A 602-nucleotide genomic window follows, 5' to 3' on the forward strand; every position below is an offset into this window, starting at 1 on the left:
ATACCTATATTTTTTGAACTGGTTTAAATACTAACCCACTTTTATTTGGGTCAGTTTTAGACCTGACTTGTTTTAATATTGACCCATATCCATTATGTGAAAAAAAAGGAAAATCACAATTACATTAAAAGCAAATTTTTAACGTAAAACAATTACGTCAAAATTTTTGACGAAAACTATTTCCATAAAAATTTTCGCAAAAATTTTTGACGAAAAAATATTTTCCTCAAAATTTGTGACTAAAAACATTTCTGTAAAAAAATTTGACGAAATAATTTTTTTGTCAAATTTTTTTACGGAATCTAAATTTCGTCAAAATATTTCACAAAAAAATATATTCATCAAAAATTTCGACGAAACACATTTCCATCGAATTTTTTGGACGAAAAAAAATTTAATCAAAATTCTTTACAGATTTCGAATTTCGGCGAAAGTTTTCGACGGAAACATTTTCATTAAACTTTTTGACATAAAAAAATTTCGTCGAAATTTTTAGCGAAACACATTTCTATCGAAATTTTTTGACTAAATATTTTGTCAAGTTTTTTGATAAAAAAGATTTCCATCAAAATTTTCAACGGAACACATTTCTGTAAAATAAT

This window comes from Gastrolobium bilobum, unplaced genomic scaffold, assembly GCF_033153095.1.
Source record: "Gastrolobium bilobum isolate Gb01-03AN ecotype WA unplaced genomic scaffold, APGP_CSIRO_Gbil_v1 utg4848, whole genome shotgun sequence".
NCBI lineage: Eukaryota > Viridiplantae > Streptophyta > Magnoliopsida > Fabales > Fabaceae > Gastrolobium > Gastrolobium bilobum.